Source organism: Engystomops pustulosus, chromosome 10, assembly GCF_040894005.1.
Source record: "Engystomops pustulosus chromosome 10, aEngPut4.maternal, whole genome shotgun sequence".
NCBI lineage: Eukaryota > Metazoa > Chordata > Amphibia > Anura > Leptodactylidae > Engystomops > Engystomops pustulosus.
In genome coordinates, this window is record NC_092420.1 from 83,402,644 (window position 1) to 83,420,057 (window position 17,414).

General features: G+C 43.7%; 1 long non-coding RNA gene across 1 annotated transcript in view; it reads right to left on the reverse strand.

Moving 5' to 3' along the window:
• Positions 1–268: 268 nt before the first annotated feature.
• The window catches only part of LOC140104186 (uncharacterized), a 47,748-nt gene continuing 30,602 nt past the window's right edge, over positions 269–17,414 (reverse strand). Inside the window, exon 3 of the long non-coding RNA XR_011850260.1 lies at positions 269–456. This is a non-coding gene — a long non-coding RNA (uncharacterized lncRNA). The remainder of the gene's footprint in view (positions 457–17,414) is intronic.

Consider the following 17,414-nt stretch of genomic DNA (forward strand, 5'->3'; position numbering starts at 1 on the left):
GGTTTACCTGCATAGTAACCACAGTAACCCCACCATGTCTGTGTAGTGGCATAATCTGGGGTGGAGGGTCATCTTAGTGGATGATCCCAATAACCACCATAAATGATTTAAATGACCACTATTTTTGAGGGTCCAGAAATGGAAGGTAACGTGAAACCGTATAAACCGTGACAACGATATAGTGGAAGGACACATGGATTCTGCTGACATAAAATATTATTTCATCCAATTTAAGACAACAAAATCTGAATTTCTACTTACTCTGTGAGTATTTACCAGTGGGACAGGACGGTTTTCCTCGGTGGTCATGATTTGATGATTTTCTCATGTCTCGGAGTGACCAAGCATCAAGTTTTCACATAAGGATCAATGATCTATGCGATCTGCATTTCAATTTCAGCCATGCCTCATTTGTAACTATTGGAACAGACGTGGTTCACACGATATGAATAAGCCCTGAAGGTATGAACAAAAGTTCAAAGTAGAAGCAGAAGAGATTTGAAAAATCAAAGGGTCATAGTCTAAAACTAATGCAGGAATGAGATATCGATGGAAAATATAGAACAATAAAGAAGAACAATGAACTAACACATCACAATGATGGAAAACCAGAAATGAATTTTAAAAAGTTTTGTTATATGAAAAGTGAACTGATTTAGTAAAGTGGATTAGTAAAATGACTATCCTACCCTCAGACACAGCGGAGGTCATGTGGATGACAATCAATTCCTACTGAAATTCACATTGAGTCGTAAAGGGGTTGCCAATGATGGGGATGCTCCATTGGTAGCTTTTATGGACTGGACATATCCATGCAGGACCGGCGCCAGCACTGGGCATACCTGGGCAAGTGCCGGGGCCCAGAGCTGCTGGGGGGCCCACATATGGCTGTACATAATAAATCCATGAGTGTGGGGGAAACGGTGTCTATTGAATCCATAGGGGATAAGGGGGGCTTATATAAATAACCATGAGGGGGACTGTACGTAAAATAACCATGAGAACAGAAGACTTTTTTAGTTTCGGAATTTTTAATACCACCATGTTAGTTCACTGCAAAGGGGCCCACTGAGGCTCTGTCACCCAGGGGTCTACTGAAACCTGGAGCCGACCCTGCATCCATGTATTACAAGGATAGCCCTTTATTGCATTGAAATTTAGGTAATTCTTCATTTATCTTGTAATGGCACTCAGCATAAAGCACAATATTTATAGAATTACATAACATCAGTAATCTAATTTGTATAGAATTAAAAAAAATATTTCGATCAATTAATCATAATACCACCAGTAACTACATGTTTTCAGTAACCCTCTTATTATAATCAGGGCCATCACTAGGAATTTCAGACATTTAATTTCTTCTGATTGGCAAAATGTGCCCCCCCCCCTCCATTTCCCCTGAGCAGTTGCACATTAGCAATTCTCTGAGTTGCTGAAACTGAGATGACCACGTATGCTAAGGAATTGCAGAGAGCCGGCTGATGTCAGCAACTCTTTGGCTGAAAATCTGTAGCGCTGACATCAAAAGCAAATACTGGGACTTTGGGTGCTGGGCCCTGTCTCCGGTCTGGGCCCGTGACTGGAGTCCCAGTATTCTCCCCCGAAGCAATTTAAAAGCTTCCACATCGAAAAAGGGCACCAAGACAACCCCCAACATGGAGGTTACAAAATAGTTCCTAAAACTCCTGAATACCTGAGAAATCCATGTCCTCACCTCCATTCTAGTTAAATGCACATATATCAGAAGGAGTGATTGAGTTTAACAGGAAAGCATCAGATAACAAAATTGAATAAGAAATGAAATTCAATAAGATAAAGTCCAAATCTACGACAGAAGTTAAACATAAATAACGTTGCCCAGAATGAATAGGGGCCAGAGTAAAAACAAATAACACCAGAATCAGTGGATCGGAGCCTATTAAAAAACGCAAAGGGTCTCATCTATAATGATAGCCCTGCTAAATGTCCCCCATTGTATTGATTTTGTTACTAGTAAAGTAGAGTGGACCAGAGCAGTAACATTCAGATCCGTGCTGAAGATTGCTGGTCCGAGTACCTGATCCCAAACCTGGACTTCCGGGAGAAGTCTGGAGTTCAGGGTCACCCCTCCCAGCATTACCCACAATCCATGCTGGCATTTAGAACTGTCTGCATTTAAAGCTTACCCAAACCTATTTTCAAGGTACGGCAGAACCCGTCAAACTAAAATCCGACCCAGTCCATTCATCCCTAGTTACTAGTACTCATAACCTTTGATATTAAATCTACTAAATGTAGGCAGACCTTAAAGGGGTTGTCAGGAGGTTGGAAAACATGCTGCTTTCTTTCAATAATGGCAACAACCATGGTCAGGTGTGGTGATGTTTTTGGAAGGAGGTAGTCATGTTGGAGCCAATGTCTGGACCTCTCCTTTAACAATTCACATCTTGTCCTTAAAGGAAACCTACCACTTGGAGTGGCAGGTTTCCGATGGCAATAACGAGCACCAGCTCAGTGTTTAAAACACTTTTTAAACTTTATAGCCGGCGCAGGGAGGTACGCTTACCGTGCGCACGGCTACATAGGAAGTGAAGGAGAGCCGCGCGCATGGTAAGCGCCGAGCGCGTACCTCCCTGCGCCGGCTATAAAGTTTAAAAAGTGTTTTAAACCGCGATACCGCGGTTTAAAACACTAACAAAAATAAGCTCCGGCACCAGCTCACCCTGAGCTGCTGCTCGGTATTTCCATCTGAAACCTGCCACTTCAAGTGGTAGGTTTCCTTTAATGCTCTTACCATAAAGAATCCCAATGCTATAACAAATGACCAGAGCCTTACATCCCTTCCCTTCCAAATCCATTCTCCCCCGTATCTCCAACCCAGAAGTCCCTATCTCTATTCCGTCTTCTCCGTAACACACCTTGCGCCAAAAAAAGCCTCCGTAAAGCATTGTTATTCCTCCTTGTTTTTTCTATGTTATTCTTACAACTGTTCCCTTTGAAATAAAACAGAGCTGGGATTCCTCAAGCTTGAAAACTATTAGGCAAAAGCCCAAAGGATATATATTACAAATGAAAAAATTGATGAAAATGTGCTAACACAGTAAAGTAAAAATGAAAATCTAAGGTGTGTGAAGCATACGAAATTACTTTACATGTGTCCTTCAAAAAGTTTAATACATAGTGAGGTCACATTGTTGCATATCAAATTCTCCAGGTCCCAGCTGCCAGCAGCAATTACTTGAAAAAGAACATGTTTTCCCTAATGAAAAGCTATCTGGAGTTTTGGAGTATACCTATGCTTAGCCCTTAGCAAAACACAATGAGCGTGCATTACTTCATCTGGATGTGGAATTAACAGGATCAGTGTAATAGATATATCTCCCGGCCCCGTGTTCCTTCCATACACGCCCGTAGACTTCTTCCATTCTGCTTTGTTCTATAGCGGCCTGATCACTGCCATTGTATCGAGCCAAGCACTGAGATGTAACCACTAATAAGCCATCAGTCTGACACAGAGGGGAAACCCTCGATGTGCCGAGACTTCACTTATTAAGTGTGGTGTATAGGAATGACTGGAATTGTGTTGTGATATCTATACTTATAAGGAGAGGGCTCTGCAATCTGCTGGATACAAGCATTTAGAACAAACCTTTTTAGCTGGTGACAGGTTCCAATAACTTATGCTATGCTGATTTAAAAAAAATGCTTTTGCATTAGGAATCATTTCAGTAGTTTATAATAGTTTATTTCACATTACCTGGCTCCTTGTCAGCAGCCCGTGGTGAGTCCCGGGGGGGGGGGGGGGAGGAGCAGCTGCCACTTGTGTGTGTCTGTGTCTTCTTATTCATTCTTCTTCTCTTTCACACCATCCCCCTCCCTCCCCTGTCTGCACAATGCACATGACAGCTGGATGAGTGTGGAGGAGAGAAGACTGACACAGGCACACATGCTGCACATGGTTTTGGCAGCAAGGGGTTAAAAATGGTGTATATAACGTGTCAAGTTTGGTTTATCTGTATCTATCTTGAATTTCATGTCTCTCTTATTAAAGTAGAGGGACTCCATGAAAGTTATAGCACTGGAGACAAAGATGGAATAAGGCTACTTGCCCGATGCAGAATGCTCGCCCCGGGCTACACACGGCAGCACCCTGGAGAGGAGGGATGAGCGCTACTTACCGTACCATCACTGGGCACCATAGCCATCAATGGGGACGTATATCCGGCCACATACTTGCACCCGCATACGTCCCCACAACAGTTGTGTGAAAGGGGCCTTACAGTGACCGTCTGAGACGCTTTGGGCACCGGGCAATACATTGTGGTACCCTACAGGCCTCTGTGGCAAGTGGTGATCCCAGACAACAATCATGGACTGAAAGTAATTGCGAAGGAGTGTCCGAGTCTTCTTACTCTGTTTTGCTCCCCATTGGGCCCCGTACTCAGCCCATTGCTCTGTGATAAAATCTTAGGGCCGACCTATAACACTGAGCGATGTCCTTTAAATATATTGTACACTATTAAAATCCTAATGTACCTCCCCACATTGTAATCCAATCTAGTAGACCCCCAGGATCTCAGCCCTTCCAAACTCATTAATGTGTCCGTAATGTGATGTCGTCTTTAGAGGAATATTAAGTTTTACATATTTAGTTTAATATTTAATGCGTTCTCTTTGTCATCTTGATTTTTGCCTATTTCGCTTTGTTACATAATCATATAATGAAACACATTTAGAACATGCAGGGAAGGAGCAGCAGAGGGAGAATGTGACTGCTCCAGATATATTCATGTACTCTGCTGCGCGGCTTGGGTCGGATGAGAGCTGTGGAATAGTTATGGAATGGAATGAAATTTGCTGAAAAGAAGATCAACATTCCGTACCTGGATTCTGGTGATCCCATAGGTCCAGTGCTAGTAATCATGTGATCAATCACAGCCAACCACAGTCACACTTACTAAATAATGGCAGGCATCAGAGTTCCCACCAATTCCAGACATACCTATCCTAAAAAGGATATTTTTTATCTTTATACAAATGCGCTCCTTTGTGCACTGTGGTTGCCGTCATGTCTGCTGTTTTTTGATGTTCAGCTCTGCAATTGAAATAAAGTGTAGAAATAAAAAAAACAGGAGTGCCAGCCGAAGCCTCCCTGACTGTATACTTATGGTATGATCACTACCAGATGGACACTGGCATTGTAGGGAAATTAAACTCTTAAATCCAGGTTTGTTGTTGGGTTGAGAGGACCCCAACCACAATAATCAGATCCATGTTGAATATTGTGGGTTTGGATCCTTGGGTGCAACCAAGGTTTTAGCAAGAAGTCTGTGTTCTAGTTCAGCCGAATGCTCATCTTTAACTGATCGTGGTGGTTATCCATTACTTGCCACGGGCAAAGCTGCCAGCTTGAATCCAAAACTGTCCCGTCCCCTCGCTCATTATTATCTCTACTACGCATTTTGCGCACCTTCACACTGCCTAATAAGACTTGGTGGATGTTCGGATATGGGTCCCCTCGCTCATTATTATTTCTACTACGCATTTTGCGCACCTTCGCACTGCCTAATAAGACTTGGTGGGTGTTCGGATATAGGTCCCCTCGCTCATTATTATTTCTACTACACATTTTGCGCACCTTCACAGTGCCTAGTAAGACTTGGTGGGTGTTCGGATATGGGTCCGGGTAAACAAACCCATACTTTTGGTCCAGGTTAACCCAACCTGCTGGGCCTGAATCCCTCTGGGTCCACTCATCAATAGGTGCTATCCACTGTCCACAAGAGACAACAATCTGATACTGGGGGTAAGACTGACGGATGATCAGCAATCATCAGAATGGAAGCTCCCGTTCTCATTCATTGATAGAGGGGCAGGTCAAATACAGGTGCTCTATTCAATACTAAGGGAGTGTCGGAAATCCAGCTGTCTCGGGCACTCTCATAGACAGTAATTGGGAATGCTGCAGATACCCATGTAATGTGATTGGCAATTTCCAACACTATCATAGTATCGAATGAAGTAGCATAAAGCATGGATGATCTACCTCTATCAATCGGTGAGAATGTGCCCCCCCCCCCATTTCTTGTGATCAATGGGAGTCCCACATATCAGATTGTTAGAACCTATCAAACTTCGTAGAACCCAACTAAGCTGATCAGCATGAGGCATGGTTGATCTACCTCTATCAATTGGTGAGAATGTGCCCCCCCCCCATTTCTTATGATCTATGGGAGTCCCACTCATCAGATTGTTAGAACCTATAAACTTTGTACAACCCTACTACGCTGATCCCTTAGGTCCTCAGAAGAAGGACACATTGAAATGATCTTATTTTCTTGGGTCCCTTCTAACAAACTCAACCTCATCCAAAGTGAACAACCCCTTTAACATAAATGAAACCCATTGATAAACTATCCAAACCCATCACCATTTCCCGAGCACTGGAAGCCCCATACTGTGACCTATATCCGACATATAATCTGTTCAAAAATGTCTTTTATCTCTTTTACCGTTTAGCTAAAGATTTCCCTCATTTTATGCAAACAGCTTGAAAATAAATGTTGAAAGACGAGAAAAGTTAAACAGTTTTTCCAAAGTAATAATTGCGCTCGCAAAAAACAAAAAAAAAAGCCGCAAACCGATAGCGAGGATTAAGCACATCCGAAATACCCATTAAAAGTAAATTACGGACATTGCCTATTTAACTTTCCCTCTAATATTCCAAAAAAGACACAATTTATCTACTTGTATTTATGTCCCATCTTTCAACATATTACAGCTAATTAGCGCCCCCTGATGAGAAACAGCCCGCTGATGGAGAAAGCATTTAGATAAGATCTAAATTAATAAATGTACCTCATTTGATATCATTTGTATAGCGAGATTATTAATAACGTATCATTATTCAGAACGGACGACGAACAAGAGAAGGGAAAAAAAAAAAAACAAATAGCGCTATCGCGTTTCAATCCTCCTCTTGCAGATGAACAAAGGGAGAAGATTCTCCGAATTTGTGAAGTTGAACATTTCATTTTTCCATTCCTTAAATATTGTTACATTGTATTCATTCATTGCCGGTGATGAGATGCGAAGAATCCTCCGCTCTCGCCCCTAGCAGGAAACGTAATAAAGAGAATTATTGGTAACAACATGCAAAAAAATCCCCCCATTCCTCTATTAATTGTGTTTCTGTGCACTCAGCGATTGTATATATAAATAGGGAATTAGGTTCAGACCCTTTATGTTGGAGAATCTGTTACATGATGGATTCTGCATAGGAAATAATTATTCCTCTCCTCCGAGCAGATTCCCGCGTTCCCTGAATCACAAATTAATATTGTTGTAAATTCGGCATTATTGCTGTTTTATTCTATCTTTGTATAAACATGATTTATTAATAGCAGAGAGAGTTCAGAAGGCGGCGTGCCGAGGTAAAGTAGCATATTGATGGAAGGAGAGAACTTTCCGTATCAAAGGGGAAGGAACGAATCAATGAAATACGAGTTTCTGATCATAAGAAACTATAAGGGTTTGTATAACGCGCTTTGTATTATGGTTATAGGGGTTGCAAGGTAAGAAATGCATCGGGCTGGATACATACTCCCATTATTACATTGCATGGGGAGGGAGGAGGTGTTTTAAAGGAAACCTACCAACGTAGAAGTAACATTGTTACTAAGGGACACATTGCAGTCTGTTTCTTTACAGGCATTGGGGCAGATTTACTTACTCGGTCCTGTTGCGATCCAGCGGCGCGTTCTCCGACGAGGATTCGGGTCTTCCGGCAATTCACTAAGGTTGTGCGCCCGATGTCCACCAGGTGTCGCTGCTGTGTTGAGGACCGCCAGAGTTCACCATCCTATTCCTGGTACATAGCGCGATTTTTCCGAATCCGTCTGGTTTTCCAACGGCCACGCCCCCAGTTTTTCATCGCATGCAAGCCGTCGCCGATGCGACACAATCCGATTGCGTGCGGCAAAAACCCAGGGCAATTCGGCCCAAAACGGTAACATTCGGAAAACCCGGGCGAAAAACGTGATTCGGACCCTTAGTAAACGTTCCCCATTATCAAAAATCATCTGATGGTTTCTCTTTAAAGGAAATCTACCATTACCAAAAAGTAATAAAAAACCTACATATACTCACCTGTCATCCTCTTCATTTTGTTACCCCTGTAGTTACCCCCCTGAGCACCAAGCCTCTTGTAAGGATCAGTGGTAGTGGATCCTCTGTACCACCGTGGATGATGATGTAAGCCGACACCTGGGAGCGGAGTCTAAGTGGTACCCGGTTATCAACAGATCCTACCGCAAGCGTGTTGGACTTGTTGCGGTGTGATACCACCAACGAGTAGTACAGAAACGTAAGGTAAACTTATGGTCGGGGACAGACAGGAGGTCGAGAGAGGCAGCACAGAATCAAGGTCACAACAGGAAATTAGGATAATCGCAGAGGGCTTGGAATATAGCTTTCTCTCAGGCATGGAAGCACAAAGATCCGGCAGGTGACACAGGGGCTGGAACTTATCAGGGCAGGCGGCTGCCAGCGCCAATTAGAGGCATGCTGGCCCTTTAAATTTTACAGAACCACAGCGCGGACACTGCGGGGAGCCGGGACAGGTGAGTTACAGGCACGGGCACACAGAGGCACACAGGTCGCAGGGGGACCCATGACACCTCTTCATTATAAATCTGCCCATGCCTCACTATTGATGTTTAAACTTTTCTCCGTGTGCTGTTTGCTCTCCGCCCCGACACATTTGGCTCCCTGATTTGTTTCCATGACGTCCTTTTATATTAGAATCCTCCGAGCATTTGAAAGCAATAAGCAAAATGAATCCCAAACTATTCTCTGCAAATGGAAAACTTTAAATATAGATCTGGATTTGCTGTTCCTGATTTGGCTGTGATTTGCCTTGTATACACTGTGATTAAACCTAAAACCTGGCCACCTGCGGAGCCGAGCCCGGAGTAGAAATAGCTCCATTTCCCGAGCGCTCGCATGTAACACCGCAATCTAGCATCAAGACCGTCTCACTGCGAAACCTGAATAAAATTCATCTTTTTATGAAAACAAATCAAGGAAACAAAACTCTTTGAACATTTGTGGGAGAGAAACATCAATATTTTAGAGTTTATCATTGTCCGGGGAGTCATTTTTGCAGCGGAAATAAACTGTATTATAACTTTCATAAAATTCCTACGTGTGAAACTCCGTTAGCGGTGGATACGCGGTCGCGGCAGCCGGGAGAGAGTTAACAGAAATTAAACAGCGTTCAGTTCTATGCTCATTGTTGCAAATGTGTTTCTGGAAAACATGCATTTCCACGCTTTCAGCAAATCATACAGCAAAACCGAAATATATACCACCCGATTTACTGTATTAACGGTGGGAGGGTGTTGGAAATATCTTTGAGTTCAATGCAAGTTGAATTTGCAAGAAACTTTGAAGGAATATTCTGTAAAAATTTTTCAGATTTTAGCCAGGGTCTAGGTTTCAGTAGGCCCCCGGGGCGACAGATCCTCAGGGGGTCCCTTTGCAGTGAACTCACATTCAGAACTAAAACAGTCTTCTGCTCCGTAAAATATTCCCTAGTTTATCATCCCAAACAGCCCCCTTGTAGTTATATTATAAAAGCCCCCGTCTCCCCCGAAGGATTCATTAGATATAGCCCCCTCACCTCCATGGATTCCTTATGTACAGCCTTATGTTGAGCGCTGGGCCCCAGCACTTGCCCACGTATGCCCAGTGCTGGTGCCGGCCCTGGTTGCAGCTCTTCATTTCAACTTTTCAGATCAGTGGCGTCACATCCATCAGTCATGCTATAAGGTCCAGCTGCAATACTGAACAGTGCCACTTTACATTGTACCCCACTTTGCTTGTTAACCCCTTAGCGCTCCGCGCCGTAGCTGTACTGCGCAGCTTCCGACGATTAGCGCTCAGCGCAGTACAGCTATGGCGCAGAGACGATGCCGGTTCAGCGCTGCACAGCAGCCGAACCGGCATCGTTAGCCGCGGGATTTCAGCGGTAATTTACCGCTGACATCCCCGGCTAACACCCGCGGTTGGAGAGGGCTCCGATCGCGGGTGTTTAACCCGTTAAATGCCGCGGTCAACGTGACCGCGGCATTTAACATGCCTTCTGGGGGTCTTTACCCCACGATCGGCCCCCCTGCACCGTTTTCGGGGGGGCCGATCGCTGTTTTGGCACCTCTGGGGTCCGATCTGCATCTGCATAGGCTGGCACTGATAATACCCTGCAATACATTAGTATTGCAGAGTATTATAATGAACAAGCAATCAGATGATTGCTTGTTCATATCCCATGGTGGATCATGTAAAAAAATGTAAAAAAAAAAATGTTTTTCAATAAAAAATTACTTTATAAATCACTAAAAATGCCCATAAGCCCCAAAACATATAAAGAGACATATAACGCTCAAAAAAGTCTAAATCATAACACAAACCCCACATATATAGTATCATCGCGTCCGTAACAATCCATAGAATAAAACTAAATAACTATTGAACCCATATGATGAACGCCGTAAAAAAAAAAACGTTAAAAACCCGCCAAAAATTATGATTTTTACCTATTATATCCCACTAAAAATGCAATAAAAAGTGATCAACAAAACATATGTACTCCAGAATGATACTGTTGCAAAGAACAACATGTCCCGCAAAAAACAAGCCATCAACCAGCTCTGTAGCCAAAAACGTAACAATGTTATGCCACTTGGAAGACGGTGATGCAAAAATGATAGATTTTTCCCCACATTAGGGTTTTATTTGGCAAATTTAGTAAAACATAAGAAAAAATATTCATGTCTGGTATCCCCGTAATCGTATCGACCCATAGAATAAAGATAACAGGATTATTAGGCTATACGGTGAACACGAAAAAAAAAAAAAGTAAAAAATCCAGTACAGAATTGATGCTTTTCTACTTATGACCTCAAAAAAAGTTCCTAAATTTTCAACAATAGGTGATACCAACCCCAAAATGGTAACACTGGAAAAAGCATCTCATCCCGCAAAAAAAATGCCGTCACATGACCCAAATAACGAGAAAAGGGGGCAACGAGAAAACTAAAATCCTGGCAGCTGCAGGGTGCTCCTTCCCTTCTGCGCCTCGCTGTGCCCCCATAACACAAGTAACGGCCACGTGTGGGGGGTCTCTGCACTCAGGAGAAATTGTAGAACAAATTTTATGGTGAGTTTTCTCTTTTTATCTTTTGGAAATGTGTAAATTTTAGGGCTAAATGAACGTATAACCGACAAAATTTGACCATTCTAAATTTCACCGCCATTTTGATTCAATTACTATGAAGATCTCAAGGGGTTGACAATCTTCGTAAATGCTGTTTCTGATAGTTTGAGGGGTGCAGATTTGAAAATGGGTTGGTTATATGAGGGGTTTTTGTAGCTAAATATCTAAAATTTGATTTCAAACAGTATTTATCCCCAAAATAGTCAATTCTGAAAATACGGAAAATCGCTATTCGATTTGTAGCCGCGTGACGTCAAAATAAATTATCCAAACATTTCAAAAATTATGAAAATGTAAAGTAGACAAATGGGAAATGTTATTCTGCAAGTTATTTAGGTGGTAAATCGATCTGCCTGAAAACGCGGTGATTTTGAATTTCGAAAATGGCAAATTTTTCTAAAAATTCATCATTTTTTTTCTTTTTTTTGTAAATAAACGCAAAACTTATCTGCCAAAATTTACTACTAAAATGAAGTACAACATGTGGGGAAAAAACAATCTCAGAATCGCTTTAACAGTAACAGTGTTCAAAAGTTATAACTAGAGATGAGCGAGCACTAAAATGCTCGGGTGCTCGTTACTCGAGCCGAACATTTCCAGATGCTCGAGTGCTCGTTTCGAGTAACGAGCCCCATTGAAGTCAATGGGAGACCCGAGCATTTTTCAAAGGGACCAAGGTTCGGGAATAAAATGTGTTATTTAATTGAAAAATAATGTCTTCTGATAATTTGCAAACATCTGCGATCTATTCTTCACTGTTCCGCGCGTATATTATCTCCCGACAAGTTAGCAGATGTAAAGAACAGTGAAGAATAGAATAAAAACAGTGAACACAGTGAACACAGTGAACACAGGATCATTTAAGATAAAAACACAGTGCAGAACACAGTGCAGAATAGATTACAGATGTTCGGCACATCTGCTTACTTGTCGGGAGATACGCGCGGAACGGCGCGAACAAAATAGCATGTGAAGAACAATATATATGTGTGTGAAGAACACATTGCAGATGTTTAAATACATCTGCAATGTGTTCTTCACACATATATATTGTTCTTCACATACTATTTTGTTCGCACCGTTCCGCGCGTATCTCCCGACAAGTAAGCAGATGTGCCGAACATCTGTAATCTATTCTGCACTGTGTTCTGCACTGTGTTTTTATCTTAAATGATCCTGTGTTCACTGTTTTTATTCTATTCTTCATTGTTCTTCACTGTGTTTTTTTAATTAAATGCTCGATCTCGAGCAGGGGAAATACTCGTCCGAGCAACGAGCCGTCTCGAGTACCCTAATGCTCGACCGAGCATCAAGCTCGGACGAGCATGTTCGCTCATCTCTAGTTATAACCATATAAAGAGACGCAGGTCAGAATCTAAAAAATGGGACTGAGCCTTAAGCTGTAAAATGGCTGCGTCCTTAAGGGGTTAAAGAGATTCCACGAAGAATAGATGGGTGAATCTTTTCTTGTTTTGGAGATTTGGGGCCACATTTATCACTTTTATGCGCCTAAGTGTAGTAGTTGCGCCTAAATTCGGGCGCACTGTTTTGCCAGAATTATCACAAGCTACAACCATCTGTGATAAGTATATTTTCTGCCTCTTATTAATCACTTTACTTTAACACAGTTTAGGCGCAGTTTAGGCGCAGTTTAGGCGCAATGTTAGATTCAGGCACTTACATGTCATCCTGCTACAAGCTCCTCTCTGCTTCTCCCACAGCCCAGAATGAAGATAACACTCACAGCAGCACCCAGGTGTGTGACACCCAGCACCCAGTGACCTCCTCAGCAGGGGCTTCTCCTGGAGGGGATCCCCCAGTGCTGGTCTCCTGCTGCACCCCTGTAATTCTGCACAGTATCCCCCTCAGACACTGTGCAGAATTACATGGGGGACACTTGTATGTAGTATCTGCAAACTTGTGCAAACTTCTCTTCTCTCTTGCTGTGAGCTCAGGTTTTGCAGAATATTTTGTAAATAGAAGGTGATGAACTGTAAATAGAGTCTGCAGCTCCTGTCTGCAGTGTATCTAATGTATCTATTATATGTTCCAGTGTCTGCAGTGTATCTAATGTATCTATTATATGTTCCAGTGTCTGCAGTGTATCTAATGTATCTATTATATGTTCCAGTGTCTGCAGTGTATCTAATGTATCTATTATATGTTCCAGTGTCTGCAGTGTATCTAATTGTATCTATTATATGTTCCAGTGTCTGCAGTGTATCTAATGTATCTATTATATGTTCCAGTGTCTGGCTGAGCTTTGCTGCTAGAAATGAGCTCTTCTGCAAAGGGGCTCAGTGCTTTCTTCTCAGATAACGCCACCTTCGAGCTGGAGTGTTTTTGCGCCCGTTTTTGCGCCTAAATGCAAAAGTCGCACGTGATGAATATCATTAGGCGCAGCAAAACATCTGGAATTGAACGATAGATGAGGGAAAGGTGGTTATTTTAGCTGCGCGGCTAATTTGACGTTTAATCGCAAAAATGGCGCAAAAACGGTGCGCCTAAACGAAAAGGCGCAAAAACAACAGAAAAAACATGTGATAAATGTGGCCCTTGGTACAAATCTGGCATTTTTCAGGCACTGAATCCAAATCTTTTCTTATTCGCTTTAGACAAATCTTTTAAAGGGGTTGTCCGAAAGCATAACAAAACCTAATCATGGCTGTGAGGGGACTGGTTAAAAAAAAAAAAGGCCCTCCCAGCGTCCTGCGCTGCCATCACCGCGGTCTGTGCATCATGTAAACAAACAGGGGCAGGGATCTGTGCTGCGTTCCCCCTCCGGCCGGCTACGCCCAACCGTACCTCGTAATACAGTGCTAGGAATAGGGAGTGGGCCAACTGGACTGAACGAAACACGGCTTCCGTGTCCCTGTTTGTTTACATGGGGCATGGACCTGGCAGCGTGGGACCCTGGGAGGGACCGTGGAGGTAAGTGTTTATTTTTTTTAACCAGTCCTCTCCTGGCCACCATTCAGGTTTTTTTATGCTCTCGGACAACCCCTTTAATGGTCTTCAGCTAACACTGTAATTCGTCTCAAGGCTTACAGAAGAGGGGTGGATGGATGAGGCAACCTTCTAAAATTCTTTAAAAATGTATGAAACAAGATGGGACCTTTTTATGAACGTTCAGTTTTAGATAACCAGAGGGGGATCTATACTAATTTACTAAATAGTGGGAGAATAGATTCAGATCCGAATCTTTTGAAAGACTCAACATATCTTCTACACATCGAGTCTTGAATGATTTGCTCATCTCAGATATCAAGTTATTTTCTTATTCCCTTTCCAGGGGTCCTGGGCTGTATGAATATTATTGCCCCTACAAGTCTGAAATCACTTCCTACATCTGGTACTAGAATGTAAATTCTCTGAGAATGGAGGATGTGTCCCTCCTGCTGCTTTCAATCTGCTGTTTCAGGACCTTTGGAGGACCTTCAAAAGTCCGGAATTGGCTCCTGAATTTTTTAAGAGCAGGAAAAGATGTACGAGAATTTTATGGGTGAAGGTAATTCTCAGTATAAAATTTAGGGGGTGGTTTGGGTGCCCCCCCCAGAAGGCTTGGGTCTCGGGCTGCCTCCCTTACCGCCTGTATTATGATCCAATACAAATTGGCAATTAACAATTCGGCCATGGAAAGCTTTTGCATGAAGCTCCTGATACACAGTTTTTGTGCTGTGGTGATATCGGAGATTTGTCATTGGCACACATGTATTAAAGCCTCTTCACCAGTTTTCTGTCTGGTTTTTCACATTCTTTTAAGTGCAAACTGCACTGCAAATGTATTTCTAAAGTGTCCGCAAAACATTTGTGTCACGGCTGCACTATACCCGACAAAAATCAACACTGAAAGGGGCGTTCTGGTGCTCAGTCGGACCTCTTCCTTCTCCTCTTCACATGTAGAGCAGGCAGATAGGCGACTATGTGCTCTGCCCACGCGCACACTCTGACATCATCAGCGGCGACACCCGCATCATAGTGTGTGAGGGCAGAGTGCATGATCCATCTCTGCCTGCTCTACACGTGAAGAGGAGAAGGGAGAGGAGCCGTGGGGAGCATCGGAAGGTAAGTATGTAAGTTTATTTTTTTCTCTATACATCTAGGGGCTCCTTGGGGCATTTCATTATCAGCAAGGGGGGGCTGTGTGGGGAATTTAATTACCGGGCGAGGCTGCTGTAGGGAATTTATTTACTGTGGGAAGCTGCATGGGGCATTTGATTACTGGGGGAGGCTGCTGGGCATTTTATTTCCAGAGGAATCTGCTGGGCATTACATTACTGTGGGAGGCTGCTGGGCATTATATTACTGGGGAAGGCTGCTGGGCATTACATTACTGTGGGAGGCGGCTGGGCATTATATTACTGGGGAAGGCTGCTGGACATTACATTACTTGAGGAGGCTGCTGGGCATTACTGGTGGAAGCTACTGGGCATTTCATTACTAGGAGGGTGCTGCATGGGGCATTTCATTACTGGGGGCGGTGATGCATGGGACATTTCATTACTGGGGCGGTAATGCATTGGGCATTTCATTACTGGGGGGGGGTTGCTGCATGGGCATTATATTACTGAGGGTGGCTACATGGACATTACATTACTGGGGGAGGGTGCTGGGCATTTCATTACTGAGGGAGGCTGCTGGGCCTTACATTACTAGGGGAGGCTGCTAGGCATTACATTACTGGTGGAAGCTGCTGGGCATTTCATTACTGGGGGTTGCTGCATAGGGCATTTCATTACTGGGGGAGGTTGCATGGACATTACATTACTGGGGAAGCCTGGTGGGTATTACATTACTGGTGGAAGCTGCTGGGCATTTCATTACTGTGGTTGGCTGCTGGGCATTTCGTTATTGGGGGAGGCTGCTGGGAATTACAGTACTGTGGGCGTCTGCTGGACATTTTGTTATTGGGGGAGGCTGCTGGGCATTTTGTTACTAGGGGGAGGCTGCTGGGCATTATATTACTGAGGGAGGCTGCATGTGACATATTATTACTTGGGAGGCTGTGACCAATACATTTCCTCCCCTAGGCTCAGGGCCGCATCTGCCATGAGGCGAGATGAAAATCTCGCCTCAGGCGGCAGAATGTGGATCCCTGTAAAGGGCGGCGAAATTCGCCGCTCTAAAGTGGGCGATTCGGGCGCCGTTAACGCCCGAATCGCCCACCTGCTAAATAAATCGCGCCTGTCTCTTTAAGACACAGGCGCGATTTATATGCGGAGCGACGCAGCGCCTTTTTGGCAGCTGCGTCGCTCCGTTCCAATCAGCGACACAGGCGTCATGACGTAACGCCGCCTGTGTCGCTGTGCGGAGCCGGGGCTCACAGGAGAGCCGCGTGAGGACGGACCCGCGCGCCGAGGGAGCAGCTGCCTGGAGGTGAGTATGATTATTATTATTTTTCATGTATTTTCATTAATTAAATGTGGCCAATAAGGGGAGTGGGGAGGTGTCATTATCGTGGGAGGGGGGGAGTACTGTATACATTCTATGTGGCCATATTTGTTGCATACTGTGTGTGTGTGGGGGGGGATGCTGTATACATTATATGGATATTATGGGGCCAGAATTGTTTTATACTGGGGGAGGGGGGACTGTATATATTTTATGGGGCCAGAATTGTTTTATACTGGGGGAGGGGGGACTGTATATATTTTATGGGGCCAGAATTGTTTTATACTGGGGGGGGGGGGGGGGGTACTGTATATATTTTCTGGGGCCAGAATTGTTTTATACTGGGGGAGGGGGGACTGTATATATTTTATGGGGCCAGAATTGTTTTATACTGGGGGGGGGTGTACTGTATATATTTGATGGGGCCAGAATTGTTTTATACTGGGGGGGGGGGGGTACTGTATATATTTTATGGGGCCAGAATTGTTTTATACTGGGGGAGGGGGGACTGTATATATTTTATGGGGCCAGAATTGTTTTATACTGGGGGGGGGTACTGTATATATTTTATGGGGCCAGAATTGTTTTATACTGGGGGAGGGGGGACTGTATATATTTTCTGGGGCCAGAATTGTTTTATACTGGGGGAGGGGGGACTGTATATATTTTCTGGGGCCAGAATTGTTTTATACTGGGGGGGGGGGACTGTATATATTTTATGGGGCCAGAATTGTTTTATACTGGGGGGGGGTGTACTGTATATATT